This window comes from Canis aureus, chromosome 37 (assembly GCF_053574225.1).
Source record: "Canis aureus isolate CA01 chromosome 37, VMU_Caureus_v.1.0, whole genome shotgun sequence".
In the NCBI taxonomy this organism is placed as follows: Eukaryota; Metazoa; Chordata; class Mammalia; order Carnivora; family Canidae; genus Canis; species Canis aureus.
In genome coordinates, this window is record NC_135647.1 from 10,452,440 (window position 1) to 10,476,933 (window position 24,494).

The 24,494-nt window shown below is 40.3% G+C and overlaps 1 long non-coding RNA gene across 2 annotated transcripts in view; it reads left to right on the forward strand.

The window, feature by feature from the left end:
* LOC144306404 (uncharacterized) overlaps nt 1–24,494 on the forward strand; it is a 79,543-nt gene that overhangs the window by 48,299 nt on the left and 6,750 nt on the right. For both annotated transcript variants that reach the window (XR_013373495.1, XR_013373496.1), the window contains exon 2: nt 17,187–17,488. This is a non-coding gene — a long non-coding RNA (uncharacterized LOC144306404). The remainder of the gene's footprint in view (nt 1–17,186; nt 17,489–24,494) is intronic.

The window sequence follows — 24,494 nt, forward strand, 5'->3', positions numbered from 1 at the left end:
AAAAAAAGTATGAAATACGTGGTATTATCTCCCCCATTTTACAGATGAGGAAGCTGAAGCCCAAGAGGCCATAAAATGCACAAGTGGGTGGTAGAGCTGGAACACAGAGTCTGTGCTCGTAACCACCGGCTGCTGTCTATCCTGGGCCCTTCTGTCTGCCATGAAGATCGACAATACCATTTTACTCTCTTTCCTAATCTCCCACAAGTTTCGTCATTGGGGTGTCTGATTCTGGCTTATTCTCTATGAGCCTCTAGTTGGTTTGTGTTTGCTGTTTCCTCAACTAGATTTTGAGAAACCCAAGGGCAAGGTTGTGGGCAGAAGCTTTCCGAAGGCCTGATGTTGCCTAGCAGAATCTGAAGAGCATGAACTTTCAGAGAGTCCCCAGGTAGTCCTTCAGGGTTTATGGACTCTGTGCATAGGCCAGCTTTGGTGTCTTATTTCACATAAAGAACAGACCATAAACAGCGAATCAGAAGTGGGGTAGGTACACCTATGGCAGGGGAATATGTGAAGACCAAGGACGTGACTCCCAGGCAGAGGCAAGGATTGCCATGTTGCTGCATCATGAATGTCCACCTTGTCCCTGCAAAGGAAAGTCAATGATGGTCCATTTAAGAATGTAGCAAAGTAGGGGGCACCTGGGTAGCTCAGTGTCTGGCTCTTGATCTCAGAGTTAAGCATCTGACTCTTGATCTCAGGGCCATGAGTTCAAGTCCCACATTGGGCTCCACACTGGGCATGGAGCCTACTTAAGAGGAAAAAAAAAAACAGTAGCAAAGTGTTTAAGACATCTTAGGAAGTTGCCTTCCCTTATCAAAACAGTTCAAATAAAAATTACTGTTGCCTCTGCAAAAGATGAACTTGTAGTTGTGTAGACATTGAATGGATGAAGAGCAGTCCAGTGGTTGGAGGTGCTGACAAAGGTGAGGTGCTGCCACAGTTCTTGTCCTTTTAGCATCAGCTTAGTGCTGGACCCTTTGTGGGTCACCTTCTTCATAAAAAAAAAAATGAAAAATTCTGTCTTAAGAGTACACTGCCACAAATATTAATATAATCTAGACTGGATTCATTATTAAGCCTATTATCATCCGTATACAATAACATAATAATATCATGAGTCTATATTCTTTTATTCACTTTTTTCTTCTGATTAAAAAAAGAATTAAACATTTTTGTGAGCTCCAAACCTGTACCTACTGTGCCCTACTGAGCCCAGGGCAGCTGGCCTCCATCAGGTGTCTCTATTTCTTCCAAGGGCTTAGCGTACATCATAACTTTATTTTTAAAGTAAACACCAGAAATGAATCTGGTAGTAATTTGCTACATGTAGAAACTAATTTTAAAAAGCAAAGGACAAATTTCATGCATGTTTTTTTTTCTTTTCTTTTTTTCCCCTATTCCTTCACCCCTCCCATTTTTCTGTTTTTAAAAATCAAAACTTTAAAATTTGTGAGATGGTTGTAGATTCACATGCAGTGGTAAGAGGTAACCCAGAGAGATCCTGGGTTGTAAAGATACCTTTCACTTGGTTTCACACAACCTTTCTTCCTTTGTAAATGGTGCAGACTTCCTGCTAAGAAATTACATCAAACTCACATCAAAACATAATTCTCAATCTATTCTAAGCGTCCAGGACAAATCTTTACTTGTATTTAATAGATTGTCATTTGACACTAGTGACATTAGTTCCTAATGTTTTTTCAAGTCCTAAAATGTTTTAGATTATGCTTAAATATAAATTCAATGCTATAAACTATCACTCCTTCTAATTTTTTTTAACACTTCAGTGCCTTTCTCTAAATGTTTTGAATGAAATGCCAACATTTATTGTTCTTGAATGATCCTAACCTCCACCAGATGACATCGTACAGGGTGGGTTGCTTTGACATTGAACTTAAAGCTTTGTGCCACATGGTAGCATAGGAAAAACAAGCACATGAATTTCCTACCTCCTCCTTTCTTTGGGGGAAGAAATAGGAAATGAAGATAGTTCATAGACAGAGAGCAAGCTTTCTCAACCAGCACTATTGACACTTGAGGCTGGATAATTCTTTGGGTGTATTGGGGAGGCAGTCTTCTGCGCCTTGTAGGATGTTTAGTAGTATCTCCAGCATCTGTCCAGTAGGTGCCATAGAATCCCCTCCTCCCACAAATCTTCCAGTTGTGACAACCAGAAATGTCTCCAGACATGGCCAAATGTCTCCTGGGGGCAACATGGCTCCTGGTTGAAGACCACTGGCCCAGAGGATCCAGAGAGGTAGAGTGGGGTGGTGGGAATAGGATCCTAAAAGATGTCTTTTAGGGCCTTTTGTGCATGCACATACACCAGAGTATTTGAGTCTCTGTGGCAGAAAATATGGTTATGTCTATCGTCACCCTACCTGTGAGGCAGTCAAGGCTACAGTAATGAATATACCAGAGAAATTAACCGCCTTTTACAGAAAGAGGGGAGACAGTGTTTAATCACAGAGCCTAAGACTGCAATTTTTATGCTCCTTTGGGAAGCCGAGTGAAAGCATTTACCACGGGCCAGGCATTCATTGCCTTATTCCTGATTCTCTCTACAGCCGTTTCAGGTAGGCATTAGTATCCCTAAATTTATGACAAGAAAATGAAATTCAGAGAGATCAAGCCACTTACTCAAGGCCACAGCTCCTAGGCAGGAGCCTAGCCTGCATCTGAGCAAACTCCAAGCCTCTCTTTCTTGGCTGCACTTTTTGCCGGAAAGTGGACTATGAGAGGCAGGGAGACAGGCCGATGAGGTGAGCAGAAGAGCCAGGGAAAGGTTACAGACGAGGCATTTGTCTGCAGAAAGACGCCCAGGGTGACCAACAAGAGCTACTCTTTTAGCAGAGGGAGCTGAGATTCCTAGATGGATGCTAACATTAGACCAGTTCTGCCTCTCTCTCTCTCTCTCTACTTTTTTTTTTTTTTTTTTTTTTTTTAGGGAACTTGAGAGAGAGAAGAGACAGATGTCAGGAATTCAGCAGGAGTAGGTGTGTTGTGAAGAGTTGTTCTGTGCTGTCCATGCCAATGAGCATTAATCTAGCTGAGGCTGCTCTTAGAAATGTAGCCAGACAGTGTCCTGGGGGCAGAGGGGGGAGGTTTATTTTTTGTTTTTATTTTTAAAAAATATTTTATTTATTTATTCATGAGACACACACACGGAGAGAGGCAGAGACATAGGCGGAGGGAGAAGCAGGTCCCTGTGGGGACCCCAATGTGGGACTCGATCCCAAGACCCTGCGATCAGGCCCTGAGCTGAAGGTAGATGCTCAGCTACTGAGCCACCCAGGTGTCCCCAAGGGAAGGTTTATAGAAAGGCCAAAAGAAGAGAGATTTTGAATTCAGCCTTGGCTGAGAAGCCAAGCTAGTATTTGGAAGCGAACGTGTCCGACAATACACCTGCTCAGCTGCTTGATCTTCCCATTTCAGTGGACCCACCAGGCAAAGCAGCAAAAGATGAGAAAGTGGGGCACATGGGGGGCTGGGGAGACTGGGGTTTAGAACAGCTTCGGATCCTTGAAAGCAAACATAAAAATCTCTGACTCCAAGTCTTTTGAATAGAAAATCCAGCCCTCCAAAAATAAGAAGCCATTGATAAAGTTGGGGTAAATCTTGTCTGAGTTTGGCAAGGAGCATGACGGGGTCCAGGCCAGGGGTGGGGTCAGGCAGCAGCTGAGGGCGTTTGGACCATATTCCTCTTTTCAAAGGCCCCTGGGCCAGCTGGAGGCTTTACAAGGGCCCCCACTCAGGCCGGCCAGCAGGGAGTTGAAGTAATCTAATTTTAATTATGTGACAAAAGCATGAAGAATCATTTAAAGGTCTGTCAGAGGGAAACATGGCTCCAGTCTGCCAGGAGTCCTTAGATGGTAATACAGAGACCCATGGACTAAATGCTAGGGTTTGGTGCTTAAAAAAATTAAGTCATAATCGCCAGATTGCACACTATTGAAACAGAAGGGCTGAGGGGGCATCCACTGCTCTCCCGGATAAAAGCAGAGGCAACTGCAAGACAACCAGCTGCATGACAGTAATTCTAGGTTGTTGGGGGTGGGGAGTGATTTAAAGAGTCTTTTAAAAATAAGGTGACTATTCTCCATCTCTTTAAAAACAAGCAAGAGAGCATTTCTGTGTTCTTTCATTGGATCCTTAAAGCAAGTTCTTGGTCATAAGTAAAAAGGATTGATTTTTGAGATTCCAATTGGTTTTAATTTACCACTAATTATTTATATCTAAATGAAATGCACTTTTGTCTAAACTCTAGGTTCTATTGCACTGTTTTAACATGCTGTGAGAGCTGAGAGTCTCTTTTTCTCTCAATTGGCTGACTTTGACCAAAAGATCCTAGAGGGCTCAAGGCAGCCTAGCACAGGAGGACGTCTTCCACCTTTGCTGAATAAATGTGAAGGTGGTGTTGGGATCATGGAACAGATTGAGACAAGTGGCTTCATCAGAAGGATTGTCACATGTTTCTCAAAGCCCACACTGACGTCTGCTCAGGCTCAACCCTGGGGTAAATGCAGTAACGTTTATTGAAAAGTTGGTCACAAAAGGCATTCATTGGGAGATAAGTGGAGACCTCTGAGGATCTGGGTGAGCAGATGCAAGATTATCTTGCCTCACCATGTCTCAATTGACCTTGCAGCTCCCACCAAATGGGAAAGTAGCTTTCCCGAGGTACTTTCTAAAGTCTTGGCCACAGGCTTTCTTCCCGCTGCCCAGTTTTTTGGGGAGAAAAACCTGTTCTCCATTTCCCCCAGGGACGATGTTAGTCAGGGTGAAGCTAGGTTGTGCTGCAGTGACAAATAAAGCTCAAGTTCTCAGTGGTTTGACATAAGGAAAACATACTTCTTGCTCACTTCTCTTGGTAACCCCTGTCCATGCGGTGAAGTCTGAGTTGCTTCGATCTTATAGCTGGGCCATTCATATCATGCAACTTCCAGGTCACCCTGGAAAGAGGAAATGAGAAATTGAGGCAGCTCATTGGCCTTAAAATGCATGGTGATCGACAAATATTACTTCTATTTTAAGTTCTTTGTCCAACTATACTTGGGCCCCCAACCCAATGCAAAGAAGTGGGGAATTATAGGAGAGCGTGTTAATATTTTGGGGATATTAACCAACTCTGTACCCAAGGACCCTATTTGGCCCCATTTCCAAGGACACCCCTCTTGGTTATTTTGAAGCAAAAGGAAAGGAGTTCATCACGAGAGACTGGGTTTGTATGAGATAGATAGTGGTCTGTGTTACTGTTGACCAGTGAGAAATTTTTTCTTGCTTCTCTCAAGTGACTACCTACAAAATATTTTAGATTTGAGATGCCATATGCAACAGAATGATTCCATATGCAAAGAACATGTGTTGTATTTTGTTTTCCTCTCATGATACCAACAAATCAACTAGTCAAATATATATGGTAACTCTTGGCAGCTTATTAATAAAAATGCATATAAATGCAGAAAAGGTGGGGCATAGGTTTAAGGACTTTGCATCTAATTTAGAAGGAGAGAGCAGAATGTTCCTGGGGCATCACCACAGCTTCCAAAACCAGGTTCATGTTCAGACAATACATATCTGGGACCAGTCTTGGAGCAGTGGTGCATTCGAGGAGCAAGTGGAAGTACAGATCTTTCTTAATTTAACATGGGGTTACATCCACATAAACCCATCACTAGGGGATCCCTGAGTGGCTTGGTGGTTTGGCGCCTGCCTTTGGCCCAGGGCGTGGTCCTGGAGTCCCGGGATTGAATCCCACATTGGGCTTCCTGGATGGAGCCTGCTTCTCCCTCTGCCTGTGTCTCTACCTCCTTCTCTCTCTGTGTCTCTCATGAATAAATAAATACAATTTTTTAAAAATCACTAGTTGAAAATATTGTAAGCTGAAATGAAATGCACCTAACCTCCTGAACATCATAGCTCAGCCTGGCCTACCTTACATGTGCTCAGAGTACTTACACGAGCCTACAGTTGGGCCAGATCATCCAACACAAAGCTTTTTTGATAATAAAGTGCTGAAGATCTCATGTAATGTATTCAACACTGCAGTGAAAGGGACAACAGAACGGTTGTGTGGGAAAAAGTGGCTGTCAGTGTGTGGGTCACCTTCATGTTGTCTCACTGCCCCTGCCCTACGTCGCAGGAGAGGATCATACCGCCCATTGCTAGTGGGGTGATGGTGGAGAAGCAAAAATAAAAACACAGGGGCACCTGGGTGGCTCAGTTGGTTGAGCATCTGCTTAAAAAGTGATTCCATCCTCTTATTTGACTTTGCCAGGATCATGCCAGGAGATTCCTCTCAGCCACACAGTCACACTCTTCTCTCTCCAATCTAAGTCTCTCACATCCAAAGTTGGTCCCTAGTAAAACCCTCACCACCAAGAGCCCCTATACTTTTCTGGCATCTCTCTTCTCTTCCTGGGGTCTCCGTCTAGATGTCCCGCCACTAGGAGAGTGGAGTGGGAAGCAGGTGGATGGTACAGAGTGACCTCCAGCAGCGGGGAAGGGGAAGCTATACCAACCCATGTACTAGTAACTGGTGCTCCATGTATCTGCCTCCTTGTGACTCCCAGAAGCCCCACACCCACTCCTGGACTTGCCAATCCTCCCACCATCCACCTTATTTAACATCTGACTGCACCACTCAAAATCCGAAGGCCCAAATGCAAAAATTTTGCTCAGAAGAGCCTTTGCCATAGAAGAGAGAAATGAACACTTTAAAGTGGGTGTAGACATAATTTTGAAAAGGAAATTGAAACCCAAATTCCCCCCAACAGAAAAACATCTCTTTTCTTTCTTTTTTTTCCTAAAGATTTTATTTATTTATTCATGAGAGACACACAGAGAGAGGCAGGGATATAGGCAGGGGGAGAAGCAGGCTCCCTGCGGGGAGCCCGATGTGGGACTCAATCCCAGGACCCTGGGATCACACCCTGATCAGAAGGCAGATGCTCAACCACTGAGCCACCCAGGTGCCCCAAATGTCTGTTTTCTACTCAATTACAAAGAAAAACTTGAGTTTGTTTCCCTCCATTCTTCCGATAAAGGTTCCTCCTCTATCCAAAAGTAGAGCATTCCTGTGAAGCCTTTCCTATACCCAGATGGTATAAAGTGAACAAATTAAGTTACCCTTAATTTGTCTGGGAACATTTTTAAGTGTCCCCAGACCTAAAAAATAACCTTTCTTAAGCTTTTCTGATACCTTAGGACACATCTTGGTAACAGATATACAAAAGAAATCAAGATAAACCCCAAATGCTCTCAGACACAGTTCAAGGCTCCAGCGATGTGGCACTACCTCTCTATCAGCTCGCTGCCAGGCAGATGCTCAGCACTACTTGGACTTTTTCTATAAAAGTGAAAATTCACTTTGGATTTCTTTGAGTGAGTGAAACCCGGTACTAATGTGGATCGTCTGTAAATGTGAGGTCATGTAACATGAACCTTGGAAAGGTAGGGGATGCCTGTTGTTTGAACCTATGGAGAATCTGCCTTCCACAGTCTCCCAGTTTCTACTCCGTGTTGGAGAACTTGGTCCTAGTCACATAATCTCACAAAAACTCCCTTTTGCTCTTCTGAGTGATGATCCACCCGGCCAGCCTTCTCCAGTGCACCTTGCGGTCTCTGTGGTCCTTGCCTGGTTCAGGCCAACTGACTCCTCTGAGGCTCAGATGTTACCTATTCTCAACTCTAACCTGCCTGCCCTGTAGTCCTCAACCCCGGCTGCATATTGCAATCATCTGGACAAATCTCGGCGCCCAGATGTCCCTCCAACTGCTTACATCACTCACTCCGCAGGTGGGACCCAGGCACCAGGATATTGTAGACTTCCCTAGCTGCCATTGATGGGAAGCCAAGGCTGAGAAACTGCTGCTCTAACCCCATGTCTCAAATTTTCAGAGGTGTCAAAATTCCCTGGCAGTGCCTGTGAAAAATGCAGATTTCTTTTACTTTCTGAGATTTTTGACTCCTTGGGATCCGGATACAAATGGTTCCCAAAACACTCTCTGAGAAACACGTCTCTCCTGGGCTCAAATACCAAGTCACATCATGCTGCTGTGTCCTCGTACCCATTTAAACCATATTTTATATAGGAATTTTCATATATACATAAAAATAGAAATATGATGAATGTTCCCTATTGCTGCATGACAAATCACCCCATAACTTATTTGCTTACAACCACAGCACTCATGCACTTTGCTCATGAATGCAGTTCAAGCAATGCTTGGTTGGGGCAGCTAGTCTCTGCTCCATCTGTCATCAGCAGCTCAGCTGGGCCTGAAAGAGCCATTTCCAAGATGGCCATGTGTTAGTGCTGGCTGTTGGCTGGAAGTCAGCTGGGATTGTTGACTGGGACCTTGGTTTCCCTATGTGTAGCCCTTTTTACAGGATGCTTGGGCTTCCTCACAACATGGCAGCTGGTTTCCAAGTATAAGTGTGTCAAGAAATAGGAAGCAGATACCACCAGTTGCCTAAAGCCTGGGCCAAGAAACTAGCATAGTATTTTTTCATATTTTATTGGTAAATCAATCAAAAAGCCTTCCCAGGTTCAAGAGTAGAGGAGATAGGGCTCATCTCCTGGTGGAAGAGGTATGCGATATGTGGCCATCATCAACTCACCACGATAGACTACCATGTATCTTCCACCTACCTTTACTTATATCTACCTTTGAAAGCTGGCCTTTTCCTCTTATTGAAGTTTAGAGGTCTACCTTGACCTCTATAAATGGATTCCATCTTTTTGAGTCTACCTAAGTCCCGATCAACTTCCTTCATGCCATCTTCCCTCTGTTTTGCTTGTGTCTCTGAAACCTCACAGCTCTTGGATTCCCAGTCTCCCTTTTGGGATTCACTGACTCTGGATTGGAGAGCGCCCCCCCCCCCCCATAGCCACTTGGCATTATCCACCCAGAAGATCTCAGTCTCTGCTCGCTTCTACACCTCTTCCTCGCTTCCATATCTAGGTATATTTTTCCAGTGCCTTTTCTCATCCAACAGGTAGGTTGAAACTAGACCACTTTTAGGTCCTGGTCTCTCCTAGTCTGCCTTGTCCTGTTGTAGTTAAGATGGAACATGACAATCATCTCCTGAGATAGCTCCAAACTTTTTGCACACCTGTATTCCCTTCTTACCACCTTTCTTTACTCATGTCACAGAATTTTAGAATTATAGGGTAGGAAGGAGACCTATAGTACATCTAGAATCTAGCCCCAAGTTTTACAGGTAAGCAAATCTGTGTTCCTTCTCCATATTTCCACTTGAGTTTCCATTTAAATTCTGGAAATAGGCTTTTACTTCATTTAACTAAAGAGACTTTCTCATTCTTCTGTTGAAAGTGTACATTCTTTGAAAGGGAGAAAGAGGTGGGTAAGAAAGGTGGAGAGGGATACAAAGGAGAAGACTAAGTCTATATTCCAGAAATGGGCTAGTGAATAAAATTGGGTGGGGGTGTGATAGAAATAAGTGTCCATGTTTGTCCTATTAATATAGGACAAACAAACCTATTTACAAATTATTTGAACATATTCACGCAGTTGTATGCTCTTTGTGTTTGCTACTGAGTGGCTAACAGTTTAATAAAAGCAAAACAACATTACTGTTTTCCTGCTACACTATTAGGAAGAGAGAATGTGTTTCAGAGCAAGGATAATACAACTGTGGGTCTGTACCTTACAGAGCCTCACCTAGCGATTGTAGCAATCTGAGCAAGCAACACATATTTGCTTCCAAATTAATGGAGGTGAATAATGGAAGTGAGCAGGAAGAGGGGGGCAGGCAGGTGTCTGGTAAACCAGGGGGCCCTTGCCTTTGACCTTGGTTGTTTGGTTATGTAGGCCAGAGGTGAGCTCAGTGTGTAACTGGGCTGAGAGACAAGGGAAGTCTTTAGCTGATAGAGATGAGATTGCTTAATTTGACTTTAAAATTAGGATTTACAACAGTTTTACACTCTAAATGTCATTTTCTTGTCACAAAGCCCAATGTCTCCACTCATGACTTGTGGTATCTCTGCAGAAATCTCAATCCCTTGAGCAGTGTGGTATACAAAGGAAGCACTCCACAAATGCTAATGATTCCTTACAATGACAGGTGTCCACAACACCCACAATTCTCTGTCACTCTTGAGATTGTCACAATTTATTAATTACAACACATGGCTTAAATGATTATTAGATGTGTGGCACTGTGTTAACTAGGCCCTGCAGATAGAAAGTCATACACACGATCCTGGATCACAAGGGTACTGATAAATAAATCTGTAGTTATTTTAAAATATGTTAAGTGTAATGATTGGTACCTTTTAAAATGTACTGTTTCAAATTCAGAAAGAATAATTATAGTGCTCATTAAGAGTCTTGAGCAGTAAACTTTCTTGGTTCTGTTTTAAACATTTCCTTCCTTATTTCAGGCTTTAACTTTGGAAAGTCAGAATAATTTCCCCTACAACAGCCTCCTCTATCATGCCCCATGCTGGCCCCTTTGTTATTTTTATTATATAGACTCAAAGAAGCATAGCCTTTCAGAGCTGGAAGGAACGTTGGAGACATATCCCTTTCCAATTTTCTCTTTGAAATGTGTGTCATGTTACTTTCCATTCCGTTATATATATTATGCAGCTGTTCAAGTTCTGAATGTGGGGAAGGTCACTGGTATAAATAGGATACCTCACCAAATGGGGAACGTGCTCCTGGGACTTTTGGAAGCCAGAGAGCTCATACTGTGAGTACCAGTCACCGTCACTAAAATGGAGATTTACTGTTCCCCTTGCCGCTTGGCCATGGCAAATGGGACTGATGAAAGGGATTATGGAAATTGAGGGGAGGCCGACAGAGGACTCAGAAGTCAACTCCTTTGCCAAGTTATGTCCTAAGACTGGTTTGGTGTTTCTCGGGTCCAGATCCTTGGAAAGGATTTGGAAAAAAAGTTCTTAATAAGCAAACTGATGTAATGAGCCTGGTAGTATGTAGGCTCATCTCCCAATATGATTAACTGACTTCAGAAGTGCAGAAAAACATAATCCAAGGTGGTTGCACACTTGTGAGGTCTTTAGCAATAAATACAGTGTCTTCAGAATCTTGGCGTGTAGCCAATATGGCTAAATCAAGTTAATGTCTATGTTAATTTCTCCAAATTTGTGCTACAATATATTTAAGAAATATTGACTGATTTTTCTTACTCTAGAGTATATCCTACATTAAGCGTATGAGTGATAGGAATAACTTTCTTAACTTTGGAGCCTGCAAATTGGAAAATTCACAATGGAAAAGAGTAGCATTTTCAATCACATAATAATGAAGAACATTAGTCGATCCAATACATACTTAATGCACTGCCATGTTGTGACCAACTCTGTGCCCCCTCTGTGCTCCGGGCTTTGCTATGCTTAATCATTACATCTCTGATCATTGAAAAAGAAATAAAAAACAAAGCATAAATGTAGTGAGAAAATGCATTTATGAAATCAGCAAAGTGCTCTTGTATTAGCTATATAAATTTCAGTAGAATCTAACTTAGGATACTGATATGCCAAGCTAGGTCTTTAAAACATGAAAAAGTTAATGAGAGAATAAGAAATTAACAAATTTAAACCTAAATAGAAATGGGATCCAAGGGGACTAACTGGGATCCTGGAGCATTTCAACGCCTGGTGCCCTGAGAGCATTTGCTCAGCCAGGTGAATGTAGGTATAGGTGTTCTAAGTTTCTTGGTTCTCATATCATCTAGAGGAGACTAAATCTACTGATTAATTTTAGGCTTTGTTAAGTAAGCATATAAGAGCTTTTTTAAAAAAAAGTGTAGAATGGATAGGGCATACATAAAGTAAATAGTATAGCTGATATAAGTCAAAATATATTACTAATTATATTAAATATAAATGAACTAAGTGCCCAAATGTATTTTTTGTTTGTTTGTTTTTTCAAAGATTTATTTCTTTATTTTGGAGACAAAGAGAGTGCACATGATCTCAAGCTGGGGGGGAGGGGCAGAGGGAGAGAATTTTAAGACTCCCTGCTGAGCACACAGCCCCTTGTGGGGCTTGATTCCAAGACCCTGAGATCAAGAGCTGAGCTGAAACCAAGAGTCGGGTACGTAACTGACTGAGCTACCCAGGTACCCCCCAAATGCATTTTTGACAATATAACTTAATCTCCTACTATCAAAGTATAAGAAAATATATTGACCCAAATGTAAGGAAAAAAGAGGTAATTCTAGTCATAGCAGAAGGTTTTTAGCATACAGCTCTCAGTAATTCATAAATTTAGCACATAAGAATTAGATAAACTAGAAATTTAAAAAAAATATCCCTCAACATAGTAAGTAGATTAAAGGACTATAAAATAGAAATTAGATAGTATTTTGAGCTGAGTGATTATAATACTAGTATATTTCAGCTGCTTGCAGAAGGTAGTTAATACGTTTTATAATGGAAAAAATTAAATCTTAAATATAAGCTAAGAAGAGTGCTTGAAATTCATGAGCTAAGCCTTTGTCACAAGAAGTTAGGAAACAATCAGCAGAATAACCCCTCCCCCCCACACAAAAATACAAGGAAGGAAATAAAATACAGAAATAAGTAAAAGAGACAATAAATAGAGAAATTATAACAGACTAAAAAATGGAAGAGGATGGTTCTTTGAAAAAAATATAATACTGGCAAATATCCAGTGAAATTCAGTAAGAACAATAACAAAAAAGAAGGCAGCCAATAACAGGAACAAAAATGAGTTTTCACTACCAATGCTATAGTTATTTTACAAATAATAAGAGAATATGAACAACTTTGTTATAAAATTTTTGAAACTCTAGGACCTAAGCTGATGACCTCATTTCTTACTTCCATGAGAAGCTTGAAACAATCACAAGAGAATTTCCACAGACCTCTGCCACCCAACTCACTCCATACAAGACCCTCATTTGCACCTACAAACTTCCTATTAAAAAAGTTGTCCACATTCCTGTCTAAACACGTTCTCTTCATTTGTGCATTAGATCCTATCCTTCTCTCCTACTTAAGGGCATTGCTTTATCAATTCTCCCCTCCTTGTTGTATATTTGATTTTTTGCTCTTTACAAGATTATGTCCATGACCAGGCATACACATTTCTCCATCCTAGGGAGAAAACGCTCACTTTGCTCCAGATCTCCAGTCTATCCATTTCTCTGCTTCTTTCTATAGCCCAAAGTTTAAATATTCCTCTATTCTCATCTCTCTCCTCACACTCATGCTTTTCTCCTACCACTCCTCCAAAACAGCGCTTGTTAAAGTCATCAAATGACCTTGCTGCATCAAATGGCCAACCTCTGCCCTCACCTTACTTAATCTATCAATAGCATTTGACAGAGTAATAGTGCACTTTTCCTTTCTTTTTGGAATATCTTTTCCTTTGACTTCCATGACAACATAGTTACCTAGTTCTCCATCTGCCTCTCTGTGTCCTCATTCCCTGCCTCTTTTGCAGATTCCTCCTCTTCTCCCCAAACTCTTAGTACTGAGGTTCTTCAGAGTGAATCCTTGGTCCCTCTCTTCTTATTTTTATGTACACTTTCTTCCTTGGTCATCTCATCTGAACAATTATTTTTAAATACCATTTTTTAAAAAGATTTTATTTGTTTATTCATGAGAGAAACAGAGAGAGAGGCAGAGACATAGGGAGAGGGAGAAGCAAGCTCCTTGTGGAGGAGCCCAATGTGGGACTTGATCCCAGTACTTCGGTATCATGATCTGAGCCAAAGACAGACGCTCAACCACCGAGCCACCCAGGCGCCCTCAAATACCATTTATAAGCTGAAGACTCCCAAATTTATATTTCCATCCCAGACTTTCAATCTCAAGATTTAACTACCTAGTTGACAATGCTACTTAACTGTCTAATAAAAGCCTCAAATTCAACATGTACCAAAATGAACTTGGGATTTTATCTGCTGAACATGCATTAATGCATGCATTTCCAGTGATACGTGTGGAAAAAAATTGAAGCTAGTTCTATACTCCTCCCCCAATCCTTATACCTCACATATAATCTATCAGAATATCCTGTAGCTTCTACCTTCAAAATATATCCAGAATGGGAAGCCTGGGCTCTCTGTGAGGAGCCTGCTTCTCCTTCTGCCTGTGTCTCTGTCTTCTCTCTGTGTCTTTCATGAATAAATAAATAAAATCTTTTTTAAAAACCCACAAAATATATCCAGAATCTAACCACTGCTTACCACTGCTAGCGCTATCACCCTTTCCTGAACCACCACCATCTCCCTCTTGGATTATTGGAATAGCCTCCTAACTGGTCTCCCTGTTTCCATGCTTATCAGCTGCACAAGTGGTCAAGATGCAAGTCAGATCATGAGTCTCTGCCTGAAACTCTACAATGGCTCCCCAGGTCACTCAGAGAATCCAAAACCCTTCAATATTGACGGAACCCCACATGATCTAGCCCTTTAACCTTCTGACTGCCTATTTACTTGTTCTCCCATTGCTCACTCCAGTCCAGCCACACTGACCTTTACATTTACTCTTGCTCCTTCCTATTCCTAAATATTATTCACCAGATAGCCACATAACTAATACTCCTTACTCTCTCTCTCTCTCTCTCTCTTTGGATGAAATTCTTTTTTTTCTCCTTATCTCTTTTAACTCTTTTCTAAGCTGTTGTCTTTTCAACAAGACCTGTTCTTATCACCCTATTCCACTACATCCCTCCCAACTGATCTTTAGATCTTCTTTTTTTTAAATTTTTTTAAAATTTATTTATGATAGTCACAGAGAGAGAGAGAGAGAGGCAGAGACACAAGCAGTGGGAGAAGTAGGCTCCATGCACCGGGAGCCGGACGTGGGACTGATCCCGGGCCTCCAGGATCGCGCCCTGGGCCAAAGGCAGGCGCTAAACCGCTGCGCCACCCAGGGATCCCTCTTTAGATCTTCTTATCCTGCATCCCCTGTTCCATTTTTCTTTATTTCATAGTACTTTTCATCTTCTAACACACTGAATGATACTTATGAATTATGCTCAGTTATTCTTTTATGTCTCTCTCTGCCAAAATTTACACTTCATGAGAGCAAGGATCCTAGTTTGTTTTGTTGATGTGGAACTGTGCCTGGCACATCGTAGGTGCTCAATAAGTATTTGCTAAGAAAATTAATATGTAAAAATGTAAATTCCTATGAAAATCAAATCTATCAATGTATTTGTTCCCTTTTAAAATGTCAATACATCATGACTAAGTTAGGCTTGTCCTAAGAATACAAGGTGATTTAACATTAGAAAAATCAACTGACATAATTCATCATCATATTCCTACAGAAGATACATCATATAGTTTTCTTGGTAAGGTAAAATACTGATAACATTCTGCACCCATTTATAATAACAATTTAGAAAATAGTTTTAAAAAACCAATAGAAAGGGGATCCGTGGGTGGCTCAGTGATTTGGTGCCTGCCTTTGGCCCAAGGCGTGATCCCGGAGTCTTAGGATCGAGTCCCACATCGGGCTCCTTGCATGGAGCCTGCTTCTCCCTCTGCCTGTGTCCCTGCCTCTCTCTGTGTGTGAGTCTCAAGAATTAATGAATAAAATCTTTTAAAAAAATAAATAAAAATTAAAAAATTAAAAACAAACAAAAACCAATGGAAAGAAACTTTCTAATGTTTATCAGGATATCTAAAAACTCTTTTAAAATGAAAGCTTTCCCTCCATTTGGGATTGGGCAAATACATCCACTATCACCACTTCTACCAGTTTCAAGCTGAAGTAGTAAGACAAGAAGAAGAAGTAAAAGGTATTAAGATTGGAAAGTAAAAAACAAATTTGTCATTATTCGTAAGTAATATGTTAATGTATGTAGAAAATGCAAAAGACTATACAGATCAATTATAGAATTAATAAAAGAACCACCAAGATTGCTAGATACAAAATTAACATTCATCATTTACTTGTACTTTATGTGCTAGGTACAAACAACCATACAATAAAGAAAAAGGATACTTTTAAGGTGAGTGTACAGCAGACCTAAGAATAAATCTAACAAAAAGATGTGCAAAAGATCTTTATGGAGAAAATAGTAAAACCTTACTGAACATTAAAGAAGACCTATATAAATGGAAAGCTGTACCATACCATGTTCATGGGTTGGAAGATTTGGTATTAATTAAACATGTCAATTTTCCCTAAATGCAACTATAGTCTTTTCAATCCTAATAACAGTTAAAGCACATTATGTATTGAGATTGACTCACTGCTTCTAAAGTATAAGGAAATGCAAATGATAAAAAAAGTAACCCAAACACCCTAGAAGGAAAAACAAGGGGTGAATTTATCCTTCCACATGGTATAAAGCTACAGTAATTAGGTAGTCTGATACTGATGCCAGGATGGTAAACAGACTCATAGACTAGAATAGAGAGCCCAGAAACACATATATGCTCATAAAGGAAGTTGATAAGTGACCAGGGAGCTTTGTGTATCAGTGAGGGAAAATGGGCTTTTCAAATGGTCCTCCCGGGATAAGTAGGTAATCCATACGGAAAAAAGTAAAAGTGAACCCTCACTCATTTCATACATAAAAATAGAGTCCCAGTTGAGAAGAGATCAAATTGTGAAAGGTGTAATTATTATAAGGCATATAGAAGATAGGAAAATTTCAATGACCCAAAAGTAGTAAAGAATTTCTCCATCATGAAGGAAAAACTTGCTAAATTTAACTTTAAAAAAATTAGGAATTCTATTAATCCAAAGACATCATAAAGTCACTGAAAAAGCACAAAACACAGAACAGAAAAAAATATTTGCAACATGGATTACTAGAAAGACAGTCTAGGATCTTGAATATATTAAAAATTATTACAGATTAATAAGGGAAAAATTGAAAACTCAGAAAACAAACTGGGTCAGAAAAATTCCCACCCAAAGGGACACTTCACAAAGAAGGAAATAAAATAGGTGGCAGACATATGAGAAGGTGCTCGACCTGACTGGTGTTCAGGGAAATGTACTTAAAGCTACAAATACCATCTCATTTTACCTATCAAAAGAAAAATACAAAATAAAATGTCTATATTCCTTTTTAAATTAAAAATGTCTACATTTTAAGTATGTTCCCTTAGGAAATTTCGTATTCATTTTAAAGTTTCAGAATTATGTTACCCATGAATCATTAAAATCAATGCTTCATATATGTTTTTTCCTTCTTTAGGAGATTTATCAGAAATGAAATTACTGCATCAAAGGCATATGAATCAAAGAAGAACTACATGAATGGAGAGATGTTTTATGCTCATGGATGGGAAGACTCAGTATTGTCAACATATCAGTTCTTCCCAAGTTGATCTATAGATTCAGTGCAACCCCAATTAAAATCCCAGTTTTTGTGGAGAGAGCAACCAATTCTAAAGTTTAGATGGAGGGGCACATGACCTAGACCAGCAACAACAATAATGAAGAATGAAGTTGGAAGACAGTACTCTACCTAACTTCGGGACTTACTACAAAGCTACGGTAATCAAGAGAGTGCAGTTTTGGAGAAAAAATAGATAGATCAATAGAAAACAAAAAAAAGAGATCAATAGCACAGAATAGAGAGCCCAGAAATAACCAAACCCCCATAAACAGTCAACTGATTTTTGACAAAAGAGCAAAAGCAATACAATGAGGCAAGGGCATTTTTCTCAACAGATGGTGCTGGAACAACTGGATGCCTACATGCAAAAAGCAAATTAAAAAAATATATGAATCTAGACACAGTCATTATACTCTACTCAAAAGTTAACTCAAAATAGATCAAAGAGTAGGGTGCCAAGTTCGCTCAGTTGGTTAAGTATCTGCCTTCAGCTCAGGTCATGATCTCAGGATCCTGAGCTAGAGTTCCGCAGTGGGTTCCTGCTCAGTGGGGAGTCTGCTTCTCCCTCTCCTCCCCGCTGCAACTTGTGCGCTTGCTCTTTCCTCTGCATTCTCTCTCTCCAATAAATAAATAAAATCTTTTTTAAAAAATAGAGCACAGACCTAAATGTAAAACTGCAAAACCCCTAGAAGATAACAAAGGAGAAATCTAGATGACCTTAGGTTTGGTGATAACTTTTTAGATACAACACCAATACATGATCCATGAAAGAAAGAACTGATGAGCTGGACCTCATTAACATTAACATTTCTTGCTCTGGAAAAGACACTGTCAAGAAAATGGAAAGATAAGCCACAGATTGGGTGAGAAACTATTTCCAAAAGCTCTATCTGATAAAGGACACATCCAAAATATACGAGGAGCACTTAAAACTCAACAATAAGAAAACAAACAACTTGATTAAAACATGAGCCAAAGACCTTAACAGATATCTCACCAAAAACAAAAACAAAAAACCCTACAAACCCATATATATTCAGTTGGCAAATAAACATGTGAAAAGATTCTCCACATCATATGTTATCTGAGAAATGCAAACTCAAACAATAAGATATCACTAGACACCTATTAGAATGACCCAAATCCAAAACACTGATGACACCAAATTCTGGCAAGAATGTGGGACAGCAAGAACTCTCACTTATTGCTGGTGGCAGTATAAATTGTCGCAGCCACTTTGGAACATATTTGGCAATTTCTTTTAAAACTAAACACACTCTCACCATATAATCCAGCAATCAGACCCCTTGATAATTTCTTGAAAGAATGAAAAACTTATGTTCACACAAAGCCCATGTGCTGATGTTTACAGTAGCTTTATTCACGGTTACCGAAATTTGTAAGCCACCAGTAAGTCCCTCAATAGGTGAATGGACTAACTGTGGCATGTTGTGACAATGAAATATTATTCAGCACTAAAAAGAAATGAACTATCAAGCCACGAAAAGACTAAATGAAAGAACATTAGTGCAGTTACTAAGTGGAAGAAATCGATCTGAAATGGCCATATACTGTATAGTTCCTACTATCCGAAATTTTGGAGAAGGCAAAACTACTGAGACAGTTAAAAATCAGTGGATGCCTGGGGTGAGCAGGGAAGGAGGGTGGGATGACTAGGAGGAGCATAGGGGATTTTTAGGACAGTGCAAATAGTCTATATGATACTATAATAATGGATACATGTCATTATAACATTTGCCCAAACCCATAAAAGTATACCAAGAGTGAGTCCTAATGGAAACTATGATCTTTGGACAGTAATGATGTCTTAGGGTAGGCTCTTCTGTTGTAACAAATGCACCATCCTAAAAAAAAAGAAAAGAAAAAAAAAGAAAACAGAAAAACAAAACAAAACAAAACAAACAAACAAACAAAAAACAGAAAAGCAAAAAAACAAAAAAAAAACCCCACCATTCTGTGGGGGATGTTGTGGCGGGGAGGCCAGGTATGATGGGGACAGGGTGTATATGGAAAATCTGTGTACCTTCTGTTCAACACTGCTGTGAACCTAAAAGTGCTCTAAGGAAATAACATCTATTTTTTTAAAAAATTTTTAAAAAAGGGTGTGAACATATTTTTGTAAATCTTGATTCACATCCCCCAAATAGGGGGTAAAGATTTCTATGGCACAGGGACTTGACCATCAGGATGTTAGAAGGTAGTGTTGGAGGAACCAAGCATGGAGGGAGCTACTGGGGGTTATGGGTGGCTGGGATTAAGAAAACTAAATGACGGAAGTAAGAGAATAAAATTAAGCTGGATGTGAAGCATTTGTTTCTCCGGGGAAGGATAATGGTCCTTCTGTAGGCAAGTCCTTTACCTCTGTCCTGGCTCTGTCCTCCACAGCCTTCTCAGAGCTACCTTCTGAAAGATGGCCACACAAACAAGAGCTATTCCAAGAGGCTTTAAACACAATAATGTGACAATACACTCCCAGTGGGACATACCATAAGGACAAAAGGGGAAAAAAAAATCTCAACACTGGTTTCAGTATTCATATTGTCTAGGAAAGATGAGCAGTGGCATTGTTTCTTTAAGTCTGTTCTGGGTCTACTGCAGGATGAAGCAAATGAATAATGATGTGATATTCTATCATTTCCAGTGTCCTTGCCAACCAGTCGTATTGGTGTAGGAAAAAGGTCATATTTAAGATAAAAAAGGCTAAATAAGCCATTTACTCCTAAATTTGAATTGGAGGTTCAAGATATTCTCATTATGTATTTTATCTTTTTAAAAACTTTTAAACTTTTTCTAAAACGATTTTCTAGTTCTGTCTACAGAAATAGCCAAGAAAATAATGATGAACCTCATAGCAATGAATATCCTCAGCAGACAGATGGTGATCTTGCAATACCGTTTCCCACTAAAAGGAAAGTGCTCCTTGGAGAAATGATTGATTCCAGATATGGGTCAGGAAATGTACAGGAGAAACCTGGTATATCTTCTTGGAGCAGAAATGAAGGAAGAAAGGAAGATGGCAAAGACAACTTATTTACTAAGATGCATCAGAAGAACATAGGAGCCAACTCAAAGAGGCCCCCCTGACTAAAGATTGAACAATTTAAATATCAACTAAGAGAATAAATGCAGGGGTGCTTGGGTAGCTCAGTCAGTTGAGTGACCAACTCTTGGTTTCAGCTCAGGTCATGATTTCAGGGTCGTGAGTTGGAGCCTCGTGTCAGTTGTGCGCTCAGTGGGGAGTCTGCTTGAGATTCTCTCTCTCTCCTTCTCCCTCTGTCCTTTCCCTGCTCACACATGTGCTTGGTCTCTCAAATAAATAAATAAATAAATAAATAAATAAATAAATAAATATTTTTTTTTTTTTTTAAAGAGAGAACAAGTGCAATAGATTGAAACACATAAAATAGGTTAAAATCCACAAGTTCATGATAGAAAAAACAACAAAAACACAAAATCAACTCAGACTAGTTGCCAAATGGTTACCTTTTGGGAATGCTTGTGAACCTGAATATTAATATGAAGCTAAAACACAAAGAGAAAGGATCCAGCATTTATCCTGATATTTCTCTATAAACAGTATCCCTGGTTAAATGGTACATGAGACGTAATGTTCCTCTATATAATTATTCCAGCTAATAAATGGAGAAGGATTGATAGCATATTACCATTTTATATCCCTCAATGAATTAATGTATCTACATGTTACTCATTAGTGGCTGCCAACATCACACAAAGAGAAACAACTACATCCTCCACATGAAGACCTCAACTACCACTTATAAAGGCGTCTTAAAAAAAAATTCATCCTAAATCTGATCCAACTAGCCACTTATAGGAAATTGTGAAGAGAGTGATCCGTTAAAACACCATGGAGATATAAGAAGCAAATCCAAACAGGGATATTACAGGATGAATCACCCGGCTTCTCCACAACACACAACAACAACACAAAAATCGAAGGAAATAAAATGATTTAAAGAGGACGCTGTACATTACAAGAGACTTAAGCCACTTAGTCACCACTGCCAGTGATTGGCTTTGTGGATCTTGATTCAAACAAACAATGTGTAAGAATGAAAACACAGCCATTAATGCACATATGAAACAATAATTAACATGAACATTGGTTACTAAATAGTTGATATTGATGAATGACTTAATTTCTTGGTATTTAATAATTATGGTTATTTTGAAGCATCCTTATCTTTTAGAGATACATGCTAAAAATTATATGGAGGAAATTTAAAAAGAAATCACCCTAGTAATGATAGAGGAGTCACCACAGATAGGAAAGAGACATAATTCATTTCAGGAAAGTTTCATTTCCTCCCCACCACATCAGAAGTCAGAGTTTATTCTATTGAGCCATGGAGTCACAAATAGAGCCTACATAGGAAGGTGGGACATTTTTTTAAAAAGATTTTATTTATTTATTTGAGAGAGAGAGAGAGTGCACAAGTGGTGGGGGGAGGGGCAGAGGAAAAGAGAAACAGACTCCTTGCTGAGCAGGGAGTCTTAATTCCAGACCCCGAGATCATGACCTAACCCAAAGGCAAATGCTTAACCTACTGAGCCACCAGGGCTCCCAGGCTCTCCTTTTGCCTCAGACTGGGAGGAGGTTGGATGGGGAAATGGCACCATGTTGTTCTAGTCTCATCCTTCAACACTTTGCTTTGAAACTATGCCCCTGTATTAGCTCAGGTTGCCATAACAAATACCATAGGCTGGGGTGTGTGTGGGGGGAATCAAACAACAGAAATATATTTTCTCACAGTTCTAGAGGCTGGGAAGTCCAAGATCAAGGTATCAGCTGATTTGCTTTCTGATAAGAACCCCTCTTCTTGGCTTGCAGATGGCCATCTTCTTGATATGTCCTCATATGGTAATGGTAAGAGGAAGGAGGGAGGAAGAGACGGAGATGGGAGAGAGAAAGAGGGAGATGGGGAAAGAGAGAAAGAGATGGAGGAAGAGAGAGGGAGATAGGGGAAGAGAGAGGGAGAGAGAGAGGGAGATGGGGTAGAGAGAAGGGGAGGGAAGGAGGAAAGAGAGAGAGAGAGAGAGAGATAACTTTGTCTTCTTATAAGGCCACAGTTCTGCTGGATTAGAGCCCTACACTTATGACCTCATTTGACATTAATTACCTCTTAAAAGTGCTATCCAAATTCAGTCACATTGGTGGTTAGGGCTTCAACTCTGGAGAGACACAATTCATTCCTACCACCTCCCCTTGAGGGACTCTCCTCTCAGGGCTGGGTCCTAGCCAGTTCTCTGTGTTGGTAGCCAAGTACCTGAGAGGCTCCAGCTACATGAATATTTGCTGGGCTTCATGACAGCCCATATGGCTCTGCACTGTCTGCCAGAGCTTGACTGAATTCATTAGCTCAAATCAAAGAAGAAAGCTTAATAGAATACTGCTTTTTGCTAGTTCTTCCCTCATAAGACCAAATACTGAATGGAATTAATCAGTCACATGACAGAAATAGGGAAGGTTTTTTTGTTTTTTGTTTTTTGTTTTTTGTTTTTTTTTTTTTGGTCTTGTTTTCACATTCAGTTAGTTTAATTTTGTGAAAGCTTTTTCTGCAAGGACTGTGCCCAAACACTGGACTCACCTGCTTTTAGGAGTCAGGATAACGAACATGACATTAATCTAGTGAAACAACGACTCCTACCAGAAACTCTTCACAATCAGGAGCAATTGGAAGGCAGAGGAGGAGGAAGAAGGAACGAGAAAGACAAAAGAAAGAAAGAGAAAAAGAACAGTAGCAACAACAACAGAAAGGCACAGTGCAAGTCTGGAGGAAGAGGGAGCCAGTGCATGTTGGGGGCAGGAGGGACAGCGGGAGACCTCCAAGGGGGAGGAGGGGCAGACAGAGTGTTCCAGAAGAGAGCCAATAATCCCAAAGGACAGGGAGGGAATGGCTCAGGAGCCCTTGATGTTGGCAGTTCTTAAAATAAATAGCTCTTTTCTCTCTCTCTCTCTGAGCTTGATCTTGATTTGGGCTGAGAGCATAAAAGATTAAATCATCATCTTTCCTAATTGTAAGTGTAGTGAAATAGTGTCCACACTTAGCTCTTCTCAGCCTCAAATCACGGGGTAAGTGTATTGGAAATGGAGAAGCTACAAGCCCCAAGTGAATGAAATTACTTTGACATTTCGGAATGATGTCAATACAACTGTGGAGTGAAACTGTATCGAGGACCCAAATGTCTTTATCCCACAATGTGCTCTTTTTAATTCGTAGGGCATTGTTGGTTGCCTCCCCCAATATCTATCTTCCCTTCTCTGCTAATGGAACCATGGCTTTTCTTGAATGGCACCGAGCCCCACCCTGGGGAATCCACAAGCATAGGCTAAACCAGTTTTGGAAATCTCACTCCCCAAAACAACCAGACTTGGGACTAGCAGTGAGGTATAAGGGGAAATTGGCTTATGGGTTTATGAGAGAGATTTTCTTAGCCATAAAGAAGAGATTGCCTTCTCATTTTGGATGCTGTTGTGTGCGAAGGAGCTGCTGGGGCCAGATTGTGACCAGAGGTAGCAGGGTAAGAGAACCACAGAAACACTGTCTTCATGTTGTTGAGCCATAGGACAGACTCTGAAACTCCATATCTCAAAACTTCTTTGCAGGAGACAATTAAATGTTTTGTTACGTGGATCCCCACTGGCCTGTGGTTCTATCACTTACAACTAAACACACTTCGCTGAGAATATTAAGTACATACAAAGCTAAAGAATATTAGAAGGACTTGGTTCAGCAATGAGATACAAACCCCAAAACAGCAGTAGTTCAGAGGAGATAGAGATTTCTTTCTTTCTCTTTCACGTTAGCCTCTGGAAACAAACCGTCCAGTTGGTATCGTATCCTATGGCATGAGAAACTCAGCAGTTGCTCATTCTGGCTTCATGATCAGTAACCCATGATCTACATTTTCAAAGGTCACCTTATGGTCTAGGTTGGTTGCTCCATTTCCAAGCCACCATCTATTTTTCAACCAGCAGGAAGGAATAAGGAGGTAAGAACAGGACACACATATGGCTTGTGTCTGAGTCCTTAGGAAATAAAGGATCACAGGTAATAACCTCAAACAACTGATCTATATAAAGGAATCTGTGTAATGCAGAAGGAGATTCTTCCTTCAGAG